The sequence below is a fragment of the Terrapene carolina genome, unplaced genomic scaffold (genome assembly GCF_002925995.2).
Source record: "Terrapene carolina triunguis isolate 2854851 unplaced genomic scaffold, T_m_triunguis-2.0 Scaffold58, whole genome shotgun sequence".
Classification (NCBI taxonomy): domain Eukaryota; kingdom Metazoa; phylum Chordata; order Testudines; family Emydidae; genus Terrapene; species Terrapene triunguis.
Window position 1 is genome coordinate 2,709,630 of NW_020664409.1, and position 10,825 is coordinate 2,720,454.

The following is a 10,825-nucleotide window of genomic DNA, read 5'->3' on the forward strand; positions in this document are numbered from 1 at the left end:
CAAAGACTGAGAGATGGAGACGGTAACGGGACCCCCAGAGAGAAATGTTTGCTCATCTTAACGTGTGGCCGTCTACTTGATAGGGAGCTAACGATGTGGGACTGGACGCTATTCAAAGCCAGCATCAGTTGCCACTGAAATGGATTTGCCTTTATTGCTTCACCTAGACTAGTGTGTCAGGATCGGGGACACATCTCGCTCTCCTTAATGCTAACTACATGGCTCCTTCGTATATATGTATATTTGTAACTTTGCCTCCTCCTCCTCCTTTCCCCCGCGGTAAGATTTTTAAAGGAAGAGCTCAGTTTGTTGATCAGTTGACATCCGCATCGTAGATTATTTTTGTTGTAGCAGGTATACAGTAATGGTGGTGGTGATGGTGGGGGCTGCTTTACTTTTCGTAATAATTAGGCTAGAGGCTTTAGAAGAAGTCTCGAGGTGTCTTTAGCGTGCTGTGGCATATATAAGCACACATTTAAGGCTTTCTACAAATCTGTGTAAAAAATAAGCCTTTTGAAGCGTTGATTTTGCTGAAGAGGACAGAATACAGGTCTTAACTGCTACAGGGGTTACTGTGGATAAACAAAGAGCAAATATATCGAGATCGTCTTTCAAGACGACATTCAAATCTATGCTAAAGGTCATCTAAACGCGATATTGCGGAAAGCAGTTAACAATGATGGGAAATTTACAAATGAATATTTTCATTCTCTCTCTCTCTTTCTCTCTCTCTGACACATTCATACTTGAAATTGATCCAGGATCAAGACCCACTAGCCTGGCTCACACGAGTATTGCCATTGAAGTCAACGGAGCTACTTAATTGAGTAAAGGCACCAGAATTTGGCCCTATATGTTAAAAATAGGTGTGGTGTGTGTAGTCTTTTAATTCTATAAAGGTGAGTGACTTTAGAAAATTAGGCCTTCTATTATATATATTTTTAATTAACTTTGAAACTGTTTAGACTCTTTCAGTTAATTTCGTCGCTTATGCATTTTTAAAGTACTAGTGGTTTTTGTTTGGTTGGTTTTTGTTTTACAAAAATTGGTTCAAGTGCAAGATTTCAGTAGTACATTTCTTGGGCTACTTTGTCCAGCGTTCCTTTGATTGAAATGCTTCTGTTTTAGAAAAGGTTTGTGGAATGTTGTATACACCACAGCCAGAAAATAAAATCGGTTTATATTTGTATTATTATTAAAAGCCATCAGCATTTCAAACAGGAGAAAAAGTGGCGTCTTTTCACCAGGGTGTGACAGTTAGAGGCCTGTAAAGAGATGGGATGCTCTGAATATATTCAGCATACAGTTAATATCAACAATGGAGGGGGAAAGGACTGACTGTTCTGAAAAAAACTTTACAAGTGCACTATTTCTCCGGGGTGGCCTGCCCCCATTTGCTCTATCGTACTTGTAGAATGCCGTGAGGCGGTGTAACTACGAGAATTGTTACCCCAGGATAGTATTAAATATATGTCTAATTCAGGATTGTAATAATACTTGGATCTGAGACACTGGGGAGTGCCTGCAACAGAAGATCAGAAAAAAAAAATACGCCATTTCAGCAACTGCCTTCACTTGGGATAAGAGCTACTCTCCAATGTAACTGTCTGGATTGGAAAGGGATACCATGGCATGGAGATATTCCGTGTAGCAATTCTTGCTGATTCTAAAGAGGTTGCTGTTGGGTTGCATTTCTTTTCCAGAACAGAGGCGACATGCCAGAGGCTGGATAGTTTTCTTGCATGCAGTAAAGTGCTGGTTCTGCGCCTCTCCTTAGCCCGAATGCAGCAGAGCATTAGTAAGTGTGAAAAGCTCTCTGCTAAACTGCATCGAGAAACCGGTCTCTCCTACGGGACTGGAATCTCTTCTAGAGTCACTCCCTTTGGGAATTGTCTAAAATGTAGTCCGGTTTGATTTAGGCCTAAAGGAGGTTTCAGATAGAGATTCCAAAACTGCCCGCGGGGTGCTCCTATCCTGCCTGCGAAATTTGGGAAGGAGCCAGTGGGACCCAACTATCTGTAAATAAACAGTGGCTTATTATATCATTATATAATTATTGATTTGTATTACACTGAAGTCTATGGGCCTCAACCAAGATCTATGGCTGTGTTGTGCTTATAACACGTAGTAAAATACAGTCCCTGATGAAGAAAGTGAGAAAACAGACAAAGGGTGGGAGGGGAAACTGAGGCACAGCCTTAATCCTAGATCCTGCCCTCATTTCAGACTCAGTTTTGCCCTATCATCGCCTTCTAGTTCTGCCCTAGGCTAGCTCCATCTTCAAACCCAGACCCCCCTCCCCCCAATGCTTCCATAAAGCACTCCTAATTCAAAAGCTCCCTTTTGTAAAGCTAATCTGGCTCCATAGCTATTATCAGATCCAGAGCTAATTTCATCCCCAGATCCAGCTGGAACCCCAACTCCTGCTCCAACCCTAAAGCCGCCTTTGACTCTAGCCCTCCTCCCAGTCCTCGCCCCAGTTTTAAACCTATTCCAGAACTAACTCAAATTCCTGCTCCAGACCTCACCTTAACTTCAGAGACCTGTTGCTGCCGGGCGGAGGAGGGGCTGTGAGTGATGATCAATGAGCCATGAAATGTGCGATTCACACTAGATCTTCAAGCGCTCGCAAAGGTTATACAGTAAGGTTCAAATTACAGCAATTAGCAGGGCAGCAGAAATTAATTACAACCCCCAGCTAAAGGCAGGATTCTGCCAATGAAAAACTGTTTAAAAAATAAAATGAAAAGGGAGAAAATAGTGGTAGAAATTAGTGGCAGCAGTGGGTCACCTGAGCAGTACTCATCTTTCCCAAGAGCACACTGGGTTCCAGACTGCACTCTCCTTCAAAGCTACCCCTTCAAGTTATTGTTTTATGCCTCTCCAATTAAAGGAGATTTGTTCCTCCAGATGCCGAGACCTGTTAGCAGAGAGTTTTGTTCCGCTTTTACCCTCTCCTCCCAACTGTGTTTCGTTGGCGTTTAACAGAACGTTCCCAGCAAAGGTAAAACTTTGTCCCGCTGGGATCTTTCAATTCTGGTAGAAAGCACCCCAGTTAGACTCAGCCACGCCATTACATTACGTTATACATCGCCCCAGTGCTCTCCACAAATGCACCCCCCAGCGTTACTCATGCAACACTAATCGAATACGCCCCATCTGTAGATATTCACTATACAGCCCAGATTCGAACTCCAGCCAGCCACGGTCAGCCCTCTCTATAAATGCACCCGGCTTTACATAGACGCTGCTGTAGTGCCCAGCATCGATACTTCTTTACTACTTTTCACAACTAGCCCCCTGGTTTACACATCCGGGTCCCTAATGCTCCCCTGCTTTATATATTCTCTTCTCTCATCCAAAGCACCCTAGGCATTGCTCTCCACTGCACCCCAGCTAGACACATCCCTCCTATCACCCGCCCATTGAGGCACTTGACGGGGAACATGCCTTGAGCCTGGCGGAACACATACACTGACAGAGCAATAGGTTGAATGATGAGCGGTGAACACCGATTGCCTGTCAGGGCTAGGAGATCCAGATTTTTTTGTTACCATGTCAAAGACACAAATAATCATTAGGGTCCAATACACTGATAAATATGTGTGTAGGCGCCACTGGACAATCTAGGGACGATTCAGCGGTATCCACATTTAGCACCTTACAAAGTGTTTCTACTACCTGCGTTCATAGCAGGTGAGGGAGAAATAGAACACGGAAGGGAGAAACGGTATGGAATGTATTTGCCTGCAAATAGAGGGAATCTAGATACAATGATTTATGTTCTTCTGAATTCCCAGGATTTGGGTTTTTTCCGCAGGCCCCCCCACCCGGCCCATTATAGCGCAGTGTGCCAATGGTGCATGGCTACTCTCAGCACTGGGTTTTCCTTCTGTTTACAAAGCAATTCTGTCATCAAAGGAGACAAAATCACCACTTATCTCACTCTGTCATAGTCTAATCTGCCCTGGAGGAAAACACTGCAAATGGACCGGGGGGGGGGAGAAATAACAAAAATCATCTAGCCCTACTTTCATTCCTAATAAGCAGCATTTAATTACGGCTGTCGGTGTAAAAGGCGCAGTTCTGGAAGATGCCAGTTGTCAGACGTATGTGAAGAACAAGGAGTGAGGCGCTTAGACCAGTTAAAAAGGACACCTTTGTTATTTCACTTGCATGAGTTGTCTTTTGCTGGGGCACTCCGCAGGAGTTTCCTCCCCTTGAGTTCAACGAAAGAGCAGTCTCTGAGAAAAGTTCCCCCTACAAAAGCAAAAAGGTCCCCCTAGAACAGAGACAGTTGGTGCGGTGGTTTTGCAGGTAATCCACTTCTAGATGAGAAACAGAAAGGAGCATTGCTCAGATTGCTTCATTTGTTTCGTAGAACATGCTGATGACAGACTGGACAGCATTATCTCTGTGCGTCAAAACATATCTCGGACCTGGAGTGACAGTCATAGCAATTGACGAGCTATATAAAGGGCATTTTATATATGCCGGAGATGCATCGAAAATGACCCCCCACTTCTTGTATTTGAAAGACACGTCTCTGCATGGAAGTGATCGGCACCTATTTCTGCCGTGAGATCTAGGGTACAATGGCATCTTCTCTTCCGTGTGCAATGGACACCCATCTCGATTATTTCATCCTGTGCCTTGGGAATCAAAGGGGGGGTTTCAGTTGACTTGAATAGGTGCAGGGCAGCTCGCCTTAGATGAGTTTACAACTAGTTGTTAGGAGTTCATTCACCCCTGCTTCACGAACAAGATAGATCGGACGGGTTTCACAGCTTCTTGTGAAATAAAAACAAAATGATCATTTTCACGGGGGAAAACACCTACTATTTTGCTAGGCTTCTGTGTAAACAAGTCCATCAGGCTTCCCGCCCCTCCCCCTTTCTTTCTCTGTGCTGGTATTTTTAGTAACTTCCCCAATAACACTTCCCTGTGTGTTTGTAGAAGAATATCACTGGCGGCTAGTAAATTTATATTTCAATAGCCACGGGCACATTTTCAACTGTACATAATAGATTAATAGCAGTTCAGGAAATTTTTACGTTGGGCGACGAGAGGGTGAAATCTTTCTTTGTCTGTGCTGAGTGAATAATTCATGTGTCTTGAAAAAGTTTGACGAGGTCTTTGGCTCCAGGTTCCATGACAGATCGACTGCCCAGCGCCCCGTCACTGCCGCTGGAGTGGCTGGAACGGCGCTGCCAACATGGTACTGCTGCTTGCAGAATTTGTACTACTCTCACCCGCGCTAAACTCAGTGGCAAACCGAGCCCCACACTGCTCATTGTTCAATTATTCTTTATCTTTAATGGAGGCCCTTGGGGAGATGATCTCAGCGTAACGTACATACAAGCAGAACATAGCACGTGTACTCCTGACTGTAATCGACAAGAGGAGAGATTCCCTTTCCCAAGGACATGATACACGTTTAAAGACGTCAAAGAGCCACACTCAAAAAAGCAAGACAAAAGGAAGGAATATTATTCTAGCCTATAATGTTTTGTGCAGCTTTAGAGCTTTATTTGATTGTATTGACGGCTGGAAATGACCTATTCTTTTCATGGGAACCTTCAACACTGGTGGTGCGGACTTGTCGGGATCGGCATTAACTAGGAAAAACAGGGAGTGTGGTTTCTGGACACAAAACAAGACGATCAACTTGGTAGTTGTGTTTCACACGGAATTAAATTAAATGTTAGAATTCAAACTTAAGGGCTTTAGATCGGAGTGTACAAATAATAGCTGATAACGCCTTTGAGTATATTGCGTTTTCTAAACTGGCGGTTTATTTTTTCACACTGCATGTATTTACAGCCAGTGTAATACTGCTCCATGATCTGCATAAATAAAGATCCTGGGATTTGTAAGAAAGATTTCCTAGTTGAACCTCAAGTGCCTGTACAGGGGGGTTATGCCTGTAAATGAGGCAAATATAACCAATAATTACAACGTAAGAAAAAACATCCTCAGAGTTTCCCTCAATAGATTGCCAGCGTGCAGGGTCTCCGCTGAGCAAGGGTCTCTGTGCAAAAGAGAGGATGAAAGAAAGGAAAAGAGAGGAGAGGAAAAGAAGACAAAAGTTTTCCTAAATGTTTGTTGCCAGTCAGATGTTTGATCTCCTCTGTTAAATCGCGTTTGCGAGGTTGGTTCCAGAGACTTTGAGGCTCTTTGACTATTTCTTATTATTTTAGAGAGTTTTATTTGGATGAGACCTGGGTTTCTGGGTGGAGCTGCCCGAATACTTTTTCTTTTCGTGAGAGTTTGGTTAGTTTCCTGCATTAGCAGCTTCGGGGTATGATAAGATGTGTGAGAACGATAAAACTTTCCCCAAATCAACCTGTTTACATACATGACTGCTCGTCACCAAGGTCCCCAAGGTGCTCCCGGGGAGAAAAAACACCTCGTGCAACAGGTACATTCCTTCAGTGAAAGACAAGTTCAGTGTCAGCTTCAAATGCCTGCCAAAGAAACGACAACCCGGTGGAGTATAAGCGATCTCCTGTCCTTTCAGCCCAATCGATTGCTGCAACGTAACACCCTGAACTGGCTGCTATCAAGTAGCAAAATAAGGGCCCGATCCTTCTGATGTTACCGCCAAAATGCATTTCTTCCAGGGAACAGAATGGGCCCAGGATTGCTGTACTGGGCTAGACTGTAGCGCCAGGAAAGTGCTAGGCACTGAAAGACGCAAGCAATAAAATTAAGGCCCTTGATGAATGGCTCAGGCCAATTGCTGAACATGCGTGTCACTGCTGGGCTGCGTTAGCCCGGAGCACAGGCGTGAGATAGACTCAAAGAAGTGGCTGATGCTGTGACACGTTCCTCAGGCATCGCCGCATTACTTTGGGTACAACCCACTTCAGCGCTGCAACCTGCAGCTTCAAAGGCAGTGGGTGCAGATCCTGCCGCCACGTGCTTGCGTGTGCAGCAACTGGCAGAATAGACCAAGGGGAACAAGTAGAATCCAACAGATGATGAAGAAGGGAAAATATCTGTCCAATTTCAGAGACCCCTTACCTGACATCCTGTACCCCTTACCTCTCTGTGTGTCCAACTTGCTTGCGGTTTTCACTGACGCACCTTTGCATTGCATGGGATAAAAAAGGTGTATTAAACTCTCAAACCTTGCATAAGGTGTCTGCTCTTTGTCCCTTAGCTCCTATGTTCAGGGAGCCCATAGATACATTGACTGGACTGATTTGTCTTCAAACCAAACCAAATGTAATGTTGATCGTTCTTTCCTATACCATGTTATACAGCAATGTGGTTTCTGGGGCACTTTTGTGCACACAGCTGAAACATCACTTTAGTTTAAAACAATCACTTCTAAGCAATTAGTCAGTGTAGTGGTTTGTGCCTTTAAGTGTGCGTGTTGGGGTGTGTATGTGTAAACAATTGAACTGGCCAAAATACTGAGGGTTAAAACCACATATCTTGGTGCAAATGCAGCATGTATACTTCCGATTCTCTACACTTGCATATGTAATCACATGATTCAAAAGGTACTAAATACTCAGGATAGAAGTTGCATTATATCAAAAATTGTTAGTTACTCCATATTCCATCAGCTACACAACTCCCTAAAAGCAGGCCCCTAGAGTTTTTTCTCATTACCTGTTATATTTGCTTACCTCAGGAAATAATTTTAAAAATAACTGCCAACTCAGCCTAGGACCTGAAAATCAAAATGTGTTCTATCTGCCTCAGTCTTCATCCCCAATAATGAAGAGTTTGCAGTTGGAATAAAGTGACACTTTTGCTGATAATGCACAAGGTGGAGTAGAATCCAGTGGTTCTATTGGCCCTGCCATCCAAACAGTATCAACTTCTTTTTTTTCCCCTTCAGTAAAGTCGTAAGATCTAATTCAAAGACAAGGAAGCAGATATGTGGGTAAGAATCCTAATTTTATAGTGATTTTCATTTGACTATCTCAGAGCACTTAGTTCTATAATAAGCTTCAAAAACATAAAGAGTGGATTATTATTAGTATATCTAATTTACATACGGGGAAAATGGTGTAAAGATGAGCTAAGGGATTTGCCCCAGGTCATTCAGCTGGCTGATGGCAGAGCAAGAGATGTAAACCAGGCAGGCTCCTTCCCTGAGTTAACCACTAGACCACACTCCTTTCCTCCAACTCGCTCTGATCATGCATTCCACTGCCAGAAGTCAAAGGGAGCTGCAGGTGCTCAGAACCTCTGAAAAACCGATCACTTTCATTTAGGTGCCTAAGTTTGCATTTAAGTTTATACTGTAACTGCCCGGTCAGAACAGAGTGAGTTAAAGGAGTTTCAGTCTTTAATGCATTTAATAAAACACTGTCATGACTCAGATACATATTTAAAAAACACCACCTGATATTTCCCATAGCAAAGCTTAAGTAAAATATACTTTTATATATCTATGCTAACGTTAGAAATGTTGTCTGCAAGGCAGCTATTTTTATAAGTATAAAATAATTACCAAAAGCCATATTACTGGAAAATGACTGTTGGGGGCTCTGATGTCCAGGACAATATTAATCCACACAAAAATCTAAGAGATGTTTTTAACAAGAAATTTACCAGGCTTAATCTAGAACAGCTAGCATGCAGCTGCAATTCATTTAGCCTTTAACATTATGTTTAACCATTGTCCTAACACAAACATGCATCCCATGACATTTAATGGTATGGAAAGCAATCCTGTACAGCGAAGTGACTTGTCACTGGTGTGTGTTTGTGTGTGTGTGTGTATGTGTAGAGTGTGAGGTGGGAACGCTGCATTTGCTTTGAGAAAAATAGAAACATGGAACAGGATGCAACACTGAACAGGATGCTTTTCCGGTTGGTGGTCTATCTTGTGAGACTCATTTGTTTGACTAACTTTTGTTTACATGTCATTTTACACTATCGTGTTTAAGTCAATGAGGGCCTGATTCACTGAACTATTCCAATGTGAAATCTCTCTGAGTCAAGAACAGGCCCTGTATTGGGCTAGATCCTTCGGGGGCAGCGTGGCCCCTTTGTGCTGCTCTCCAAGCATAATTTTGCCCTAACGCTCAGGGAAGATCTGTGAAGGTTGAAAAGATGCTGTAGTTGTTCTTATGCCAGCTTCTTCCCTCCATAGCAGGAAGAAGGGAGTTTGGTTGGAGGACAGCGGTCATTATGACTGGGATGAGCCTGTATTACACTGACCCTGGGCATTTGCAGGCTCTTGTGTTCATTAAGCATAAACTAGATCTGTTCCAGACTACTTTACCAGCGCACACACCGACTGACTGTGGCTCTGCATAGAGCAGCACCAGGACACTCAATCCCATTAGCTTCAGGGAGTGACAGTCACTCACCATCTCCGAAAAAAACGGTCAAGGATTTCCAAGAAATTACAATATGGTAACACACACTTGGCTCCTTTCCAAAGTCAGCTCTTCAGCTGCAAAGGTTAGCTGGCAATCGTTACAGCCTCAACTCTAACAGTTACTAACGGTAAAGGGTATTTTGGTGTTGTTTTGTTTGTTTTAAGTCCAGTACTGAGGGTGCTGGTACAAGTATATAGATACATGGGAAGTGCAGAGAAAACAGACATTACTGGAAAATAATGGGAGGGGCCACACATAAGTACTCAGAAAGGAAAAGGCAACCTCATGTTTGCATCAGAAAGACAAACTGATGCATCATTCTTACTATGAAACAGGCAATGGATATAACAATAATCATCCATTTTTCTTCACCTGGGCACTAATTCTGGTCATAGGGTGCTGGAACCAGGGGTGCTGGCATCCCCTGGCTTGAAGTGGTTTCCATCATATACAGGATTTACAGTTTGGTTCAAAGATTCTCATCACCCCCACTATACAAATTGTTCCAGCTCCCCTGATTCTGGTACAGAGTTATAAATACCGGGCAGCCACATTTTCTATTTACAAGGTAGGTTTAAATGATTGCTTAGCCTCAACCCATTTGGAAACAAAAAACGGCACCAAGACTAATGATCAGCTCAGTTAACATTACCCACTTCAGTTTACAGTGCATTTTATATACCTGAATTCACGGTGTTAGAAAACTTCTGAGAAAGGAACTGCCTAAAAGTAAACCCTGAATTCCTTTTTCTAATCCTTTGGCGCCCCTCTGTGTCTGCGTTTGGTTAATTCTGAGGAAGAGTTTTGTCAAGGTCTTTCCCACTCACCCCCAACCAGGCAACAGGAACATTGTAGTTACATGCTGAAAATACTCACTGTAACTTTAAGGAGGATCTGGAGAATATTACTGAGACAGTGATTCCCAATAGTTATGTCAAAGTTAGCTCAATGCAATTTTCCACTAGCTTCTTCTATATGGCCTTAACTAGACCAGTGGTTCCCAAACTGGGGTTCGTGAAATGTTAGAGGGGGTTCTCAGGAAAAAATTCCCTAATGGCAGACAGAGCTGTCCCTGGGGACCCCGGGCAGGATGGGGCCAGCAGCCCCGACCCCCTGGACTTCCAAGAGCTAAGCAGATCATAGCAAGCATCTCTATCACACTGAGGAGATTTAAACTTCAAGTCTCCATATAAGAAATGGAAAGGGAGGTGGATATTTTTTGCTGTTTTTAAAATTAAATATGCAGCTTGTATTGTTTTTAAAATTATTATGAAGAACAAGTTTAAGCTTTGTTGTAACGTGCGTTGTTTGCCTGGACTGCTCAAGACATGAATGCTTGTATAGGAGGAACTCTTTGAGTTGGCTTCTTAAATACCTTCATGCTTTTTCACATCTGATACTCCTTGATGAAACATAGGAGCCTTGTTTTATAACAGGCTTATTCAAAGTGATACAAGCTATGAAAGTGAGATCTT